This window comes from Mauremys mutica, chromosome 2, assembly GCF_020497125.1.
Source record: "Mauremys mutica isolate MM-2020 ecotype Southern chromosome 2, ASM2049712v1, whole genome shotgun sequence".
Lineage (NCBI taxonomy): Eukaryota > Metazoa > Chordata > Testudines > Geoemydidae > Mauremys > Mauremys mutica.
This window is the reverse complement of record NC_059073.1, coordinates 102,278,584-102,296,457: the sequence shown is the minus strand read 5'-3', so window position 1 is coordinate 102,296,457 and position 17,874 is coordinate 102,278,584. Positions and strand designations below refer to the sequence as shown.

Genomic DNA, 17,874 nt, shown 5'->3' with positions numbered 1-17,874 from the left:
TGTGCTTGGATCACTCCATTCACCTCAATGTTTCTCATAGACACCGTGATCTTGGATGTGATCAAAGAGAATAAATGGTGAAAAAGAGCCAGCTTTGGATGAAAGAGATGGAAATACACTCTCCTATCTGTGAAGTCACAGTAAGGAGTCTCACACTGATACCATTAGAGAATACCTGGAACACTGCATAAAGAATTTGAAACTTAACACAGGAAGTTTGCTTAATATGAAGGCATTGACTAAATTGTTAGGATGAATTATTCACAGGCATGGAACAGAGCCAGCGAAAACATACAGTAATCTACCAGAAATTGTAGAACGATTCTGAGGATTAATTGCTTCAAAAAGTTCAGTGCTCCTTTAATATTAGATTTAAAATTATCTTGAGTTTTATGCATGTTTACAAGTCCACACATTCCAATGCAAGTAGCTGGACACAGAATTCCACAGGTAACGGTTGAGGGTGCTTTATTGCTGGGAAGTATATTTGTAACAATGTAACAAACTAACACTATATTTTAATATCACCCTTATGGTACTATAATTATGACTCATGTTAGTAGGGATAGCAAGTAATATTTATATAATAATTGTAATTAAAATATTGTAGTAATAAACAAAATATCATCTTACCAATAATAAAGATCAAAGTAATAAAAGAGATTCTTTAAAAACACTATGGGAAACACCTCTGTCAAAATCAGTTCAAGGTTTCTTGTTCTACCATTCAGTCCATTACATAAATAAAAGTGTTTTTTTTACTCTGTTCTTTATACAATATTTTTCAAAAATGTGCAGGAAATTACAGTAGTTTTTTTTACAAATCAAAACACATTAAAATCAACTAGCTTTGGATAAGTGTTTATGAATCATTGATAATTCATTATTGTTTATTCTGGATAATTCATACATTAGTGAAAGTACAAACTACAGCAATCTGGGCTGTAAGCAATTTCCTGGCACTCCATCACCAATAAAGGGATTCACTAATTAGTATGGTGTAACATTAATTCTATACCCCACTGGTAAACAATCAAAATTACCCAGAATCCAGTAAAACAAATTTAAGAGCTTAGGTCATGATCTTACAATGGACTCTGCATGGGCCTCCCCCTGCATCCTCCCAGATGTATGCGGGGGTCTGGGCAGTCTCAAGGCCCTCACCAACTTGCTACCCGAATGGGGCTGCATGGCAAACACATCAATCATCTTCCGCCTCCCATGAAGGCATGAGCTTTTCCAAAATCCCAGCAATAAGGAAGATTTCCCCTCTACATCCTTTTTTGTTGCTCTTTTCTTGCTGACTTTTTTGCTTCCTCTTCTCTCTCTAGGGACTTGTATGACCCTTGTCCCCATAGTATCTGAGTGCTTCACCATTATTCATGGATTTTAACTTTGCAACATGCTGTAAGGAAGGGAAGTTATCTCCATGTTACAGATAGGGTACTGAGGCACAGGGTTGATTAAATGTCTTCCCCAAGATCACACAGGAAGTCTGTGGCTGAGTCAAAAATTGAACCTAGGTGAAGTTCAGTGCCCCTGTTCTCTGACCATCCTACACACCTATCAACTGCCCTTTTTAGGTACTGTTCCTCCCTCCCTTTAGTTCTTTTTGTTATCTCCTGCCACTGTGTGCCTGTTTTAGTTTTGCTTTATGCTACCTGTTGTGCCTTAGGATGGGATGTACAAACAAACCCTGAAGAAGTTAAAGGACAATACTGGCCCCAGGTTGCCCCGCCCCCCAGACCTGCAAAGCATGTTCCATCTGGAGAGGAAGCTCAGAAGGGGGAGGCTGAGGAGGAAGACAGACCCATACTGAGGGCTCCTGAACAAGGGCGCTGAAGATGCCTGCTGAGCCCTGCAGGAGCTGAAGGTTTAGCTGTTTTTTCTTTCTTTTCTTTTCTTTTCTATCTTTGGACTTGGAGACGTGGTGGGAGATGGATGGTAGGAAGTGATCCAGGGAGGCAACTAGCAGGGCATTCCAGGTGTTAGCTCTCAGAGGGCCTTGGTTTGGAGCCCAGTATAGGGGGAGGGCCTAGGCTCCCCTACCAACTGCCCTTATTGACAGAGGGCATAAGTCTCACTTCCACCCCACACCCCCTCCAGTAATGGGATGGCAAGGACTTTGAAAACCCTGAGATGAAGCTAAGCCACATACAAGGGTTAGAAACTGGACTGAAAGCCCTTCCCACTGGGAGGCAGGGCTGGAAACTGGGTGCCCTGGCCATTTGAGGACTCTATAATATGCCTGTGTTTCTTTTGCATCTCTTTGCTCAATTTCTTTTAAAGATCTCTGCAAGGGAAGCAGAACAGTAACAATTTACACAGAGAGGGAAACTAGCACTACCTAGTTGGGACAATCTGGCCTTAACCTGGTGTATATGGAACCAGGAGGAACACCCCAGTGCACAGGGCCAGCTCCAGGGGTTTTAACGCCCCAAGCAGCCAAAAAAAAAAAAGCTGCAATTGTGGTCTGCGGCAATTCAGCGGGAGGTCCTTCGCTCCGAGCGGGAGTGAGGAACCCTCCACCGAATTGCTGCCGAATACCTGAACGTGCCGCCCCGCTCCGGAGTGGCCGCCCCAAGCACCTGCTTGCTAAGCTGGTGCCTGGAGCCGGCCCAGCCAGTGCAGAAGGGATCCTCCAATGGTGCAGAGCCAGCATAGATGCTCCTGCCCTACAATCCCTCCCTTGGGCTGACCTGGGTGGGAAAATGGGGCATGGTCCGAGGACAGGGGCATGGCCAGGATAACCCTGGCTGCACTTTAGCTATTTAGGCAAGTTAGCAGCGGGCATAAGTTACAGCAGCCATTAGGCTTTCATTAGGTGAGCTGTTTGGACAAAGTTTTTTGAAGAGTTAAAATAAGACTTTCTCAGGTACATCTAATAATATACAGCAAGGTCTAGTTTACTTTGTTTTTATTACTTGTAAAAAAAAAGTGCCAAATTCAACTCTTCTCCCTTCTAAAGTGATGGTGGTGTAGTTTGCAAGCCCTGTACAAGAAATATATGGAGATATACCTATCTCATACAACTGGAAGGGACCCTGAAAGGTCATTGAGTCCTGCCCCCTGCCTTCACTAGCAGGACCAAGGAGTGATTTTGCTCCAGATTCCTAAGTGGCCCCTTTAAAGACTGAACTCACAACCCTGGGTTTAGCAGGCCAATGCTCAAACCACTGAACTATCCCTCCCCCCTCCCTCACTTCTTTTCTAATTGCAGTCAATTGAAATCTGTCCAACAGTAGAAGACCCACCTATAAGCACTACTTTCCTTTTCAAACTAGATATTCCTTGTGTCACAGTTTAGGGCAACTACATTTGTATACACTCATAGTCTAGCAAGGACACCCACTTTTCGGCTCCTGGCTCCTCAGCCGTCACTTCTCTTAGGCAGAGACCTGCATCTCTTGTCTTCTTGACCAGAGGTTTTTCCAGGCTGCATAGTTCTGTGGCTGTTGTGCAAAGCACTTATGCGTGTGCTTAAGTCCTACTGAAGTCAAAGTTCAGCACACATATAAGTGCTTTGCCTAAATGGATGCGATCACTCATGTGCTTAAAGTTAAGCCCAAGTGTTTTGTGCCTAAGTGTTTTGCTTACCTGGAGCCTTTCTCCTTCAACCAGGGCCTGCTCCAAAGCTAATTAAAATCAATGGTTTTTCCAATGACATTACTAGGCTTTGGACCAGGCCATTAGTTATATCAGTTGCAGTGGAGCTACATATGAGACTAAACATACTTGGAAGAGTTTTGGCTAGGCTGTGAACAGGCTCATAGTCCCACTGAAGTTGATTGACACAGCTATGTAGAAGACTAAACATACATGTAGGAGATTTTTCTGGATCAGGCCCTTAATCTTTATTTGGTGCTGTACACTTCAGATATGCACAGGGGGGATTGAGATTTTGATGGCTTTAAAATTAGGGGTGAAAAGAGAAAATACACTTTGTTCTGAGTTAGCAAAAAAAAAAAGGATTTATCTATTCTGTATTCTTTTAACTTGAAAGCTCCAAAAAGGCTTAGAGAAAAAGCATTGAAGATTTTATCCTTTCATGAAAGTAAAATAATTAAAGATTTTCACAAACTCATTTATTTGCACATAAAATATTCTATTCCAGGCATGCCAGGAAACTGTTTCAGAAGTTAGTCATATAAGGCAAGCAGCTGTGTACTGATAACAAGGCACAAACCGGCCTCTCATTCTAAATTCAGTGCATAGCAATTCACTAAGCCAGCAAACTGAATTTGTAATAAAATAAATAATAATAATAATATAATTAATATTGTTAGAGTACAATTCTTAAATTGCAACATGTACCTATTTTGCAAGAGAAACATTATAAAAATGTCTTGCAAAGCCTGCAGACTGCTCGCAATATTTTAAAAATAATGTTCTTATGAGTGAAAAACTACAAAAACCTTTGTTTTAATTATTATTACTTTAATAATTGAAGACTGAAGAAGAGACACCATTCATATATGCATTTTTAATCTAGGAGATTTATGGGATTTGTGCTTGCTATCAAAACTACCATCACAGAATCATGATTAATGTGTATTTTTTTCTGTGCTCATACTGTTTGCTGCAGTGTCTTTCAGAACAATTCATAATATAGCTTGCTTGCTGGGTTTCAGAATGTAGTACTGAATGAATACTAATATCAGAAATATCTGGAGCAATACATAAGTTTCATGATTTTTTTGCTCTAATAACACTCATAATTTAATTTTGTATTTATAATTCAGTTTTATCAAAAAATTAAAATGCAACCTTTGGGAGCAAATATGTAGGGGGGGATACATTTTGGAAGAACTAGTTGATTAAAGGGCAGTTTGCTAAGTGCTTTCTCCACTTGATAGGCGAGTCCAGGGTTGGAAAGAAAACAGATAGACAAATCCTGCTCTCATTAACACAGGTGTAGATCTGGCGTAACTCTATTCACTTCAGAAAAGGCTCCCTTGACTTCTCATCAGGATGACCAGAGCTTCTATTAAACCTAGTGGTGGAGTCTCATAAGTTATTGCCATGAGAGGTTTTGATACCTATGTGGATGATACCCGTGACACATGTGACCTCATGATTATTATGACAGACAACTCTGGCGAGAACTGAGGCTTCAATCTGACCAACTAGTACACAATAAACTACAACTTGCTTTGTCTATACTAGTTTCAGAAACTAGTATAGAACATTCTAAAACACACAAAACACCCTTTATTCTAGGAAAGATATACCCTGAATTATTGTGTGTTGAGAAATTTCTGGTCCCAGAGAACTTCCAGAAAGTCTCAAACAAACCTATTTTAAATGTATTTCACATGGGATTAAATTAAAGTATATTATAGATTGAAGTAAAGCAGCATGCACTACACAACGTACAATGTGTACATTTTCCAGGGGCAAAGTAGTCTATCAGACAAAGGTTTTGATTGGGATCCAGGCACTCTGAATTCTGACCTTATCTCTCATTGACTTGATTTGTGGCCATGGCTAAGTCATTTAACTTCTCTCTGCCTCCTTGCATCTAAAACAGGGACAATAATATTTTCCCACTTCACAGGGATATTTATGAGGATTCATTTATTATTATTTGCAAAAAATGTTAAAGGCAAAAAACACTCTGTGATAGGTTCCATTACATATAAATATTTGAAAGTTCCTCTAGTTTATGAGGCATTAACAAGAATTGGCAACATTAAAAATCAATTTATTTATTTTATTTTGCTTTGGATAATGAAATAATAATAAAATAACAACAACAATGCTGGTATTTCAAGATGCTGTATATGAACTTTGGTAGCATTTCAAATCTACCTGCTAAAGATTAGGTCACAATTGCATTGTAACTTCAAGATGAAGATCATCAGAGGGGCTAATTGGTTCAAGGGAACAAAGGATACCAAGCTTTTCACATCTAGGTTAGTGTTTCAACTCTTGATAATGTTGGTACTGACTACAAATTCATTACAATCTGAAGGTTGTTTAGTAGCCTTAGTGCTTTGATTGTCTCAGTTCAATTCCTAATGGACAAGTGCTCATATCTCTAAACCCATTAGATATTACTTGGCACTTTTGTGAGCAGGCTCAGCAGAAAGTCTAGTGGACTCAGAGACAGTGTTTCCTTCTAATTTCTTTACAACTGAGGCAGATTAGTTGCTCTTTCACCAGCAATAAATTCACCCCATCCCCTCCAAAATTAATGAAAAAGTAATATCTTAACTGTTTTTCAGAGAAAGCAACATTTACCCGTCCCCTGCCCTGCCACCACAAAGGAACAGAAACCTCAATCCACAAAGGTGCTTAGGTGCCCAAATCTTGATTTATGCACCTAAATCCAAGCTTTTGGCTCCACTGTAATACTGTCAAACTGTGTAGGTGTCTAAACTCACTTAGTGACGACATTTTCAGTGTATAAAGTTCTCTCGGCTCCTAAATTTCTGCCCCTGAGCCCATGCACTGACGCCTCACTCTATCCATCCAGACACCTATCTCTCACCTAAGCCCCAGAGTGATCCATGAACTTTGTAAGCATTTGGCCACCTATCTCTCGTGCGGGATCCAATCTAATCCACAAATTGAGGGAAGACCACTCACTTATTTTATCTGTGAGGCCCAATCTGGCTGGCATGCACAGAGGATGCCTACTGGTTCAGGTCCCATTCAAAATCTGGCCACCACTGAAAAAGGAGGTGGTGATAGTATCACCCACTTTATCAATTTTAGCCCAGTGATTAGGGCATTCACCTGAAATGTGGGAGACACATTCAATTCCTCTCTCTGCCAGGGGGTGCGGGATGAAAGAAGGAGAAAGGATTTAAACAGAGCTCTCCCACACCTCTTAGAAGAGTGCTCTTACCATTGAGCTGTGGGATATTCTGAGGTGGAGTTTCCTCAGTCTCTCCACTTGACACTGTTCCACTGTGGTGAACTAATGAAAGAATACTGGGGGCTGGAGGAGTCTTCCGCCAGGCAACAGAGTCATTCTCACTCTCTCTCTCTGGCCCAAGGACTTCAGTATTTAATCACAGTGGAACAGTCATTGGATCAGTGAGAGAGAATGAGAATGACTCTAATGTCCATGGGTTAGGGCATCCTGTAGGAGGTGGGAGACCCAGGGTCCAGTTCCCTGCTTCAATCACTCTTTCATTATTTATCCATAGTGGAACAGCCTCAACAGGAGAGAACCACAGAATTGTAGGACTGGAAGTGACATTGAGAGATTATCAAGTCCAGTCACCTGCACTCATGGCAGGACTAAGTATTATCTAGACCAGGCCTGTACAACATTCGGCCCCAGGGGCTTAGTGTGTGGCCCGGGGACAAGCGGCAGAGTGGGGCTGCTGGGTTCGCCCCGTGCTCCAACTACCCTAACGGCCAGAACCGCACGTGTCTCTGTCTCCCACTCCCCGCCCCCGCCTGGCGTACAGCGGGTGCGTCACTTCCGGGGCTTGCTGAGGCGGGAAGCGCTGGGCACGAGGCAGAGCCGGTAAGTGCCGAGCAAGGGGAGGGGCGCCCGTCCTGGGCTCGAGCCGCAGCTCGGTGGGGGGAGGAACGACTGGGCAGAGACCCCCCAAACCTCCCCTTTGGTTGGGGGCAGGGCGACTACTACACTGGTTGGTCCCAGGGCAGCCTCCACAGTGATCGGAGGGGCGGGGGGGTAAACTGTCTGTGGTCAGTCAGGAAATCCCCAGGGGAGACGTGTGTGTGTGTGTGTGTGTGTGTTGCACCTGCCCTACCCCGACTGCTGCCCCCTTCCCTAGTCCAGGAACCTTCCCCCTCCTTGGCCCCTATCACACTGCACCCCCACCCCGGGCTCCCTGTAGCCCCTGTGTTTGTGTGTTGGACAGTCACATCCAATTAGGGTGACCAGATGTCCCGATTTTATAGGGACAGTCCCAATTTTTGGGTCTCTTTCTTATATAGGCTCCTATTATCCCCCCACCTCCTGTCCCGATTTTTCACACTTGCTGTCTGGTCACCCTACATCCAATCCCTTCACACTGCCCCCCTTACCCCTTCCCTTAGTTCATAGCCCCAGAAAATCCCTTCAAACTGTCCCCCTTTTCCCCTCCTCTTATTTCATGGGGGTATGACGAGCCGAGTGGGTGGGCGGGCAGTGGCAGAGAGGCTTTATACTGTGGGGGGGGTGTGAGGAGGCAAGCAGCGAGTCAGTGGCTGGAGTGGGGCATCCATTTCAGTATTTTAATTTTTGGTACTACTGTGTGCAGTAATATAGTGACCCCTGGGGGGGTTGAAGAGGGGTGTGATGGTGGGGCTGAGTGGGGAGGGGGCGGGTCCTATTTTACTGCTGTGATCTGGTCACCTTATGCATGCCATTTCTCCCCCACACACACACCTTCCTTTTCGGCCCACAGCTGTTTCTGTGGGGAAGGAGGGTTTGTTTTCACAGGGCGGGCGGTGCTGGGGGGAGTGTTGTTTCCGCAGGGCTGGGCGGCGCTGGGGCGGGGTGTGTGTTTCAGGGGAGCTGGGCAGCGCTGGGATGTGTGTTTTGGCAGCACTGAGGGGGGTGTTTCGGTGGGGCCAGGGGGTTTTGGCCCTCAGCTGTTTTCTTTGGAGTAATATGGCCCTCGCCGCTTTACAAGTTGTGCAAGCCTGATCTACACAATGCATCTTACAATGGCACGGCTGTGCCACTGCAGCTGCACCATTGTAAGGTGTGCTGTGTGGCCGCTTTTTATTGCCCGGAGAGTTCTCTTGGTGACAAAATAAAACCACCCCCAATGAGGGTGGTAGCTTCATTGACGGGAGCATGGCTCCTGCTGACAAAGTGCTGTCCACACTAGCACTTTTCATCGCTAAAACTTTTGTCATTCAGGGGTGTGTTTTTTCACAAAAAAGTTTCAGCAATGAAAGTGCCAGTGTAGCCTAATACATCCCGGAATGATGTTTCCTTTTTCTACAATGGTGTTATACTGTTGACTTATATTTAGCTTGTGATCCACTCTGACCTCCAGATCCCTTTCCACAGTACTCCTTCCTAGGCAGTCATATCCCATTTTGTGTGTGTGCAACTGATTGTTCCTTCTTAAGTGGAGTACTTTGCATTTGTCCTTATCATTTTGAATTTTAATCCTATCCTCCAAAGCACTTGCAACCCCTCCCAGCTTGGTATCATCCGCAAACTTTGTAAGTGCTCTCTCTAGGCCATTATCTAATAATTGATAAAGAAATTAAACAGAACTGGATCCAGAACTGATCCCTGCAGGACCTCACTCTATATGTTCTTCCAGCTTGACTGTGAACCACTGATAACTACTCTCTGGGAATGGTGGTTCCAACCAGTTATGCATCCACCTTATAATAGCTCCATATAGGTTGTATTTCCCTAGTTTGTATATGAGAAGGTCACACGAGACAGTATCAAAATCTTTAATAAACTCAAGATATATCACAACTACTGCTGCCCCCCTATCCACAAGGCTTGTTACCCCAAGGAATGCTATGGGTTCTTGACAGATACATGCTGACTGTTACTTATCACCTTATTATCTTCTAGGCGTCTGCAAATAGATTGTTTAACTATTTGATCCATTATCTTTCTGGGTAATGAAATTAAGCTGACTGATCTGTAATTTCCCGGGTTGTCCTTATTTCCCTTTTTATAGATGGGCTATATTTGCCCTTTTCCAGTCCTCTGAAATCTCCCCCATCTTCCTTGACTTTTCGAAGATAATCAGTAATGGCTCAGACACCTCCTCAGTCAGCTCCTTAAGTATTCTCAGATGTATTTCATCAGGCACTTGACTTGAAGACATCTAACTTATCTAAGTAATTTTTAACTTGTTCTTTCCCTATTTTAGCCTCTGATCCTACCTCATCTTCACTGGCATTCAGTATGTTACTCATCCATTAGCTACTAACCCTTATGGTGAAAACTGAAACAAAAACGTTATTTAACACTTCTGCCATTTCCACATTTTCTGTTATTGTTTCCTCCCCTCATTGAGTAATGGGCCTTCCCTGTAGTGTCCTTGGTCTTCCTCTTGCTTCTAATGTATGTATAGAATGTTTTCTTGTTACCCTTTATGTCTCTAGCTAGTTTAATCTTGTTTTATTCCTTGGTCTTTATAATTTTGTCCCTACATGCTTGTGTTATTTGTTTATATTCATCCTTTGTAATTTGACCTAGTTTCCACTTTTTATAAGACTCTTTTTTGAGTTTCAGATCTGAATGAGAATGAGAAAGTCCCACTTCAGTTTATCCCATAGCTCAGTGCTTAGAGCTCTTTTGTAGGAGAAGCCTGTTCAAATTTTTTCTCCCTCTCTGGCAAAGGAAGGAATTGAACCTGAGTCTCCCAAGTGAGTACTCTAACCACTGGACTTAAAGTTATAAACTGACACTGCTTCCTCCTCCTCGTCCTCCTCAGGCCACTTTGTGAGTGAGGCAGGCACCTAACTTATTTCCACAAGAAATTATTTGGATGTCTAATTCATCTGACTTAAGGGGAGGGGTTCCTGTTCATTGATCACTAAGCATATATGGGCGCCTTTTTGCAGCTTGGACTTAGAAGCCTATCTCCGTGAGAAGGGCAGTGCTTAGAACACACTCCTGTCATTAACATCTTCCACTGAATACCTTAGGTGGCTTCTCCCTTGGCTTTTGTGTATCCCCTTGTAAGTCAATGGAAGTTTTGATATTGGCTTTACCGGAAGTGTACTGGGATCACAGAAATAATTCTGTAGTATAACCCATTCTGCCGTTTTTAAGATTAGTCACCCATTAGGGTTACCAAAATGGAGGTAGTTCCATCCATGGAGTGTTTGCAAAACTGGACCCTGAAAATGCCACCTTAAATATATACTAACACAAAACAGTGTAAAGGAATACTTTATAGCAGCACCAAACTTTGAGATTAATTAAACAGGAAGAAATGTAAAGACAGATTGAAAGCCACAGGGCATGCAGCAGCAACAAACCCCCAAAATAATTAAACACAGCAAAATCACCTTTGCAGCTGGCTTTCTTTACTAAACTAGAAATTGGTATTTTTTTATGTGACATGAATTCCAAAACTGAACTTTTAAAATTGAATGACAAAAATCTAGACATTGGGATTTCTTCTAATAGTTAAAAACAGTTATCTAACTGTCATTCTTTTAGAATACTATGCAAAGCTAAAGCACTATGTATGTAACTGAATTATTGTAAAGGACTCAATTAAGATAAAGACTTTGTGCAATTAAACAGTTATGCCCTTTTCACATAACAAAAAGGTTACAAAAAGAGTAATGTGCTACACCTTTTCTGCAGCATATGCTGGTACCAAATCAAATGTTTCTTAGACTGCCTGCAGCAGATATCAATTCAATCTTGGCATACTAAAGTAAAGAATATTACATCATCCTTTTCAAGTCATTTGGGTTTTGTTTTGATTGTATGTTAGGAATATTCACATGCCTTTCAAACAAGCTGTGGGAGTATTTTTGTAACATCAAATTCTGCTTTCTAGGGACATTTATTTTAGGTTAATGTAGCCATTTTGATAAGTGGGAAATTAAGGGGCATGAGAATGTAGCTCCATGTGAAATCACAAACTCAAAGCACAATGAAAGAGCCCATTACAATAAGGAACTAATCTTGCAGTCCTTAAACAAGCAAAACTCCCATTGAGTCTAATTACCTGAACAAAGAATTATAGTATGGGACCATAAGTGTCTCTGCCCTGACTAGTTTACAGTTTAATTTTAATAAGATAACACATTACAAGTGGGTATAACAAAGAAAAAGAGGTGATGGGAATGGAGCATGAGGGTAAAAGTGACAGGAACATGTGTTCACACAGATTAGTTACGTGCACAGCGTGATTGTTCTGGGTCAAAAAGATTTTTTTTTTCAAAATAAAGGGTATAAATAAAGGTGATATAATCAGTCCTGCTACTACAGCTATAAATTAAGACATTAATCTGAAAAGCCATGATCTTGCTGGGAAAAAGAATAGTAATTTAATTTACATGCTCAATAAATATTATTACCTGTTTTTAGGAGACACCCTGTTGCACTACAGTGATTGCTCATAGGCATTAGTGTTCATGTAGGCAACAGAATGAGGCTCCCAAACTCTATGCAAATAGATCCTGACCCAAACTTGACTCCCTTGAAATGAAAGCCAACCACATTAATTACTTTCTACAGCATATTCCCCAAAGTGCATCATTCAGGGTGGAGTTCTAAGCATACTGAAGTTTATAAAACAGATGGGTATGGTCTTCATTTTAATGCATGTTCATAACTGTTCAGGGCAGAGCATCCATAAAATTGTGGGATCGAGGAATGACAGAAATAATACTGAATTAAATGCTACTGATTGTTCCAGTAGTGGGGTAATAGTAAACAAGAGAGGCAGCATGGTTTAGTGTGGAGGGCACTAGACTGGGAATCAGGAGACCTGGGTTCTGTTCCTAGTTCTGATACAGACCAGTTGTGTGTTCTTGGATGATCACTTCACCGGTCTGTGCTGTCTAACTTGCCTATTTAGTCTGCAAGCTATTCAGGGCAGGAACTGTCTCGCTATGGTTATGTCTACACTCTGAGGGAGGGGTGTGATTTCCCTGCTCATGTGAACACACTTTCACTAGCTCTCATCCTGCTAGTGCGAGTATAATTAGCAGAGGCACAGCTAAGCCATGCCTCTCCTGCTGCGGATACACTACTTGATGAGAGCTAGCATGAGTACGTCCACATGAGTAGGGAATCACACTCCTCATTTGTAGTGTAGACGTAGCTTATGTGTTTGTAGAGTGCCTAACACAATGTAGTCCCAATCTAGGTTGGGACCTCAAGATGCTTCTTTAATACAAACAATAATCAGTGTAAAATGGCACAGTCTCTGAGCAAGCATTCAAATACTGTCCAAATCACAAGCTAGTCCATAATGAATATGTTCAATGATATTACCTGGCTTTCCAGCTTTTACCAAGCCTTCTAGCTGATGTGGCCATTTATAATTAACATAATGAATATTAATAATGCATGCAATAGAATAGTGAATTGTTACATAAATATTTATTCAATTTTTATGCAAAGGGAAACAATAACATGCACTTTTTTGCAGTGAACTATTTTATTAATACTACACACATTAAAAAGGAGGCTGTGTTATTTTTCTAAGAATTCTGCTCCATTATGCAGCATTAAGCATTTACAGCTGATTTGAACAAGTTAGGCTTTGCCTCAGATTTCCCTGAGGTACTGTGTGAAACTGCATTATAAAGTGAGTATTGTTGAGACCTGAACAGAAACTGACTCTTCAGACACTTGAAAATAAAAATGATATGTTGCTAAAAAGCGGCCAACAGGTCTATTACACTGTGAATGTCTGATAGTTTTCTTAACATTGCCCGTCTTAAAACTTAATGATGCATATTTTTATTGTCACCTCATTATTGGTATGGTAGTAAACATGGTGGATAGCAGTCTAGCTAAGAAGGCATGGATAAATATGTTCTTTATATAGAAAGGCATCACCAGGTTCACCAGAAGAGCATCACCCACCTCACTCCACCACACTCCCCACTGAATTTATACTGCTCTAGTTATTTACCTGACAGTATTACCATCCTATATTCTTCTTTTTAGCAGTTCATAAGGCTGTTATAAAAAGTCATCTGAAGTTGAAACATTGTGCATAAAATATCATCACAGAAGCAGATTTTTTTGGGGTGGACAAATTTTGAAAAAGAAAATGAGTTTAGATGTGTTTAAGTTACAAAGCAGAAAAAAAGTTTTCTGCTACAACACCTTTCAATGCTTTCGTAATTTTAAAACTGGATTTAATATTTTTCAAACTCCTATCAGCTAAACACTTCTTTACTCTACTTTAGCTTACAGGTTAATATCTATCTAATCTACACGTCGAGCTGGGGTGTCATTCCCAGCTCATGGACACAGACTTGTGCTAGCTCTCAGAGAGCTAGTGCACTAAAAATAGTAGTGTAGCTGTGGTAGCACAGGCAGCAGTGAGTGGTGGCACGAGCCATCCCAAGTACATACCCATTGGCTCCAAGCATGCTTGTACGCGGGGGAGCCAGCTTGTGCTCCTGTTTGCGGCTACCCATTCTACTGAAGCTACACTTCAACCTTTAGCATGCTATCTCAGCGAGAGATGTGTATACCCCTAGCTCAAAGTGTAGCTGTAGCCTATATGTCTCTAACTAGAGAAACAACGAAGATGTATATAGCTGATTTCAAGCTGGCTTGGATTGGTGCCCATGTATTTGGAGCCATGGATTTTCCATTGCAGCAGTGCATTTACTCTACTATTTTTTTTAATTTGCAGAATTCTGATTCTATTGCTCTCCTTTTTTAAATTTTATAAAAAAACTTCAGTGGCAGAATATCTAGTTAGTCATATAAAGCTGAAAACCAGCAGGACAAAGCAACATGTGTGTGAGGCCATAAGATAACACATGACCTGAAGGAGATACGAGATTTGATGTAAAACTTAATACTTTTACTAGCCTACAAAGCATTTTCCCTCATGGGAACTCAAGCCTTGAAATCCTGAATCATAATTAAGAGGACAAGTCTTCTGTTGTTTTTTTTTAAAATACTGAGAACAATAGAGAACCACCAACTGATAAGTGTTTGAATTTGTACACATCATACAGGACTTTACACTACTCGTTGCAAACTTACAAGGAGAGACAGGGAACCTACAAACTGCACTGCAGGAAGGCAACACTATTCTTTATTTCTGATTTCCCTCTGTACACCTACAGCACATTAAAATAGTTCTTTTTGCATGAGTGGAAACTTGCCTCACTTCTTCAAATTGGAAATACAGCAGCTTTAAAATATTCTATAAATATGTGGGTCCTGATGCAATAAAAAATTACTGCTCTGATACTATGGCAATTGGTGTCGTATAAGAACTTAAACAGATATCTGCATCCTTTTTTCTGCGCTTGCACAGTCCAACTTTTTAGACAGCAGCTTCACAACTGGCTAACCTGTTCTTTAGGATTCTGATTCAACAAAATACTTAAGCACATCTGTAACTTTTAGCATGTGGGCAGTGCCAGTTGACTTAAATGGAAGTACTCACTATTTAAAGTTACACTCGTATTGTGAGTGTTTTTCTTGATCAGGGTCTATGCTTGCTAATACTCATGCTATGATATACATGCACAATTATTAGGGAAAAATAGATTTTCTGGACTAGTGCATTTGAACAGCAAGTTACTGTGTTAGAGCCCAGTCCTGCAAGCACTTAATCATATGACTGACTTGACTCATATGCGTAGTCTCAGTGAACTCAAGGGGCCTATTCAGATAAATAAACATACTTACATGAACAAGTACTTAGAGGATCAGATCTTTCAGTGAAAGGAGCTAACATATGTTTTAGTTAAATTACTACATTGGCATAACTCCCTCTGATTTAATATGTTAGTTGCATAGTAAATGTGCAAGACAGGACTTCTAAAGTATTTTTAAATAGTTCATTTATTTAAATAGTGGAATATGCTCTCATTAATTAGGGCAGCACAATTAAAGCCAATTAAGCTTTGGCAGCCTGTCCCCTTAAATGAAAATGGGATTATGTCCCATGGATTCTGACATGGGAATCTAGGCTACAAAATGGAAATTATCCCTCATATATCAGCACTTACGTAATTTGGCAACCAGGAGTGACCAAAAGCTGCTGGCCAGTGTGACCTCTGTACTAAAACAGCATTTTACTTACTCTACATACTCTGCACATTTTTTAACATCTGTAATAAAATATGGTGTGTGTGTGTGTGTGTATTTATATATTTGGACTTCTGTCTAGCTGTAATAAAATTTTAATAAAATTAAAATTGTTCTTGAAGTTAACACCTTGATTCCAGGAGCTGGAATTTCCTACTGCAACAAGAGAAGACACATTAAGGTCTAAACATCTTGAAAATTTCTACATGTGAACAAATTTAAATGATCTTTTATGTTGTTTTTCATATGCAATTGTTTTCTTTATTAATATTTTTTAGAAAAGTGAAAAATCTCCAAGAAAAACAATATCAGAGCTCTCAAGAAGCTCAATAGTCTCGAAAGCTCTTTTGGAACCATTCTGATCAATTGGGTAAACTGCATAAGATTAGATTGTCCTGAGCCCTATTGCCATAGTGAAGGGAAGTAAGGACTCCCTGCATTAGGACTAGATGTTGGGTGTGGTTCTGCATGGAGCACAGGGACTGCATAGCAGCTGTTTCTCTTCTTCTCTCCAACACCCCCCCACACCCCTCCAAGGAGGTGGAGGGGATGAGAAGTAGGCTAAGCCATAGTTCTGTGCTCTCCTTTCCCCTGGAACTGGCTGGATGTACAGGGGGAAGTAAGCTGCACTCTTTTTGTTGTGTCCTAATTAATTTAGGAGGCGGCTTCTGTATATAGATTTAAAGTAAGATTCCACAGACCACTAGTTTAATTGTAGAGCTCACAGAACACAGCATACAGCTTCTGCCTTTGTAGCTAACTGAACTCTCTAGTCCAAACCAACACCTGGACTGGATTCCTGACCTGGCTGCTATACTCGGTACGCTAAAAGACCAGCATGGATCATGGAATGGATTCTCCACAAACTACATTGTTCAGGACTGCCTCTCCCTGCCCCAGTAACACAAAGGGTGTCAAAAAGTGTCCTGCCTCAGTCACAGTTGCTCCCAGGGATCCTGCTGAGGTAGTAGACCTACATGTTGCTCCTTACTCAGGGCTGTGACTAAACTGTTAAAATTATTAATTTAAATACAAATGATTTACCCTGTAGTTTCCCAGGGCTCTGAAACAGCTATTCCAGTACGTAATTTGACTGTTTTTTAAAACCAAGTATTAAGTACACAATCAAAGTTGGACTGGGTCTCCTCCCAATGAAATAAATGGCATAACTCCCATTGACTTCAATGGGAGAAAATCTGGGCTTCCTATCATGTAATTAAGATGTCAAATTTCTGTAATGTATTAATTTTATTATTCTAATTTATTTAAAGAATACCTATTAATTGTAGTACTTTGAGGATAATTTGTAAAACGCTGTTCCCCAGTCCAGCAAGGTACTTGAGCATGTGCTTAATTTTAAGTATGTGAGTAGTCACATTGGCTTACATTTGTGAACACCAAGAGGAAAACAGAACCATGAATAATAAGCATCATGAATTTATGAAGTTATCATGCTAGACAAACTAAATCACAGGTGGGCTAATAGTTCTTCCCCCCGGGCTGATAAATATTTATGACAATTTACCAATGGTGGATTATTCTATAATTTATTTTAAACTGAGCAAATTGGATCTACAATAACTTTTATTGGTCTGGATTTAGAGTAACATAATAGAACACACAAAATGAGAACATGCACTTTTTAAAATACAAAAATAATTTCTAAGGCAATCAATTGGAATGTAAGTGCATGGAAACAAAGAACATTTATGGGGTAACAACTCTCAGCAACTAAGTCAGATATAACAATAACTGATAATTTAGCAGAAAGGAAACGTAACCACTCTGCACCCCATCTTGTCTAATTGTTTCACTGCGGAAACCTACACTACCAAATGTAGTCAGAACTGTGTAGGGATGACTCTTCTGCAGTATCTGAAAAGTTCTTTTGCATTGTAATGTTCAGCAGTCACAAATGTGATTTCACTCCCAGTTCTGTGAACTTACTTGGGCCCTAGTTTTTTTAATTTGTGTGTAAGTCAGATTCTGTTCAAGTGCCTAGTTACCTTTGGGAACTGGCATAGATAAATTGAAACTATGTTGATGACTCTTTATCATTAAAAAAGAAAAAAAAATGAGGTGGAAAACAAACAAGGAAACAAACAAACAAACTTTCTTATGGTTCTGGCAGAAAAGTTCCTCTCCACACGATGAGACAAATGCCA

The 17,874-nt window shown here is 40.8% G+C and overlaps 1 protein-coding gene across 1 annotated transcript in view; it reads right to left on the bottom strand.

Annotated features, from left to right (window-relative positions):
• Positions 1–959: 959 nt before the first annotated feature.
• The window catches only part of C2H18orf63 (chromosome 2 C18orf63 homolog), a 71,205-nt gene continuing 54,290 nt past the window's right edge, over positions 960–17,874 (bottom strand). Inside the window, exon 16 of the mRNA XM_045002838.1 lies at positions 960–1,405. The gene's annotated coding sequence lies outside the window, so the exon portion shown is untranslated. The remainder of the gene's footprint in view (positions 1,406–17,874) is intronic.